The sequence below is a fragment of the Chrysochloris asiatica genome, unplaced genomic scaffold, assembly GCF_000296735.1.
Source record: "Chrysochloris asiatica unplaced genomic scaffold, ChrAsi1.0 scaffold00175, whole genome shotgun sequence".
NCBI classification, from domain to species: Eukaryota; Metazoa; Chordata; class Mammalia; order Afrosoricida; family Chrysochloridae; genus Chrysochloris; species Chrysochloris asiatica.
Window position 1 is genome coordinate 7347764 of NW_006408693.1, and position 490 is coordinate 7348253.

Sequence of the window (490 nt, forward strand, 5' to 3'; positions counted from 1 at the left end):
AATCTTTTACAATAATGGTCCTATGCTGTATTTCTCCATTTTGTGACTGACTGATTTCACTCAGTATAATGTCCTCAAGGTTCATCCACATTGTGTGGTGGCTTGCAGCTTCCTTGTTGTTCTTCAGGGTAGCATAATATTCCATTGTGTGTATGTACCACAGTTCGTTTATCCATTCTTCCATTGAAGGGTACTTAGGCTGTCTCCATCTTTTTGCTATTGTAAATAGTGCTGCTATGTACCTTTTGCTATTGTAAATATGCTTGTGTTATGGCTTGTTTTTCTTGTGGATAAGTAACAAGTAGAGAAATTGCTGGATCATAAGGTATCTTTATTTCCAACTGTCTGAGGAAATAGAGGTCAGGCCATTTTGCAATCCCATCAGCAATGTAGGAGGGCCCCAGTCTCTCCATATCCTCGCCAACATTTATTGTCTTCTACTTTTTTGATTTTTGCTGATGTGAGATGATATTGTTGTTTTGATTTGCAT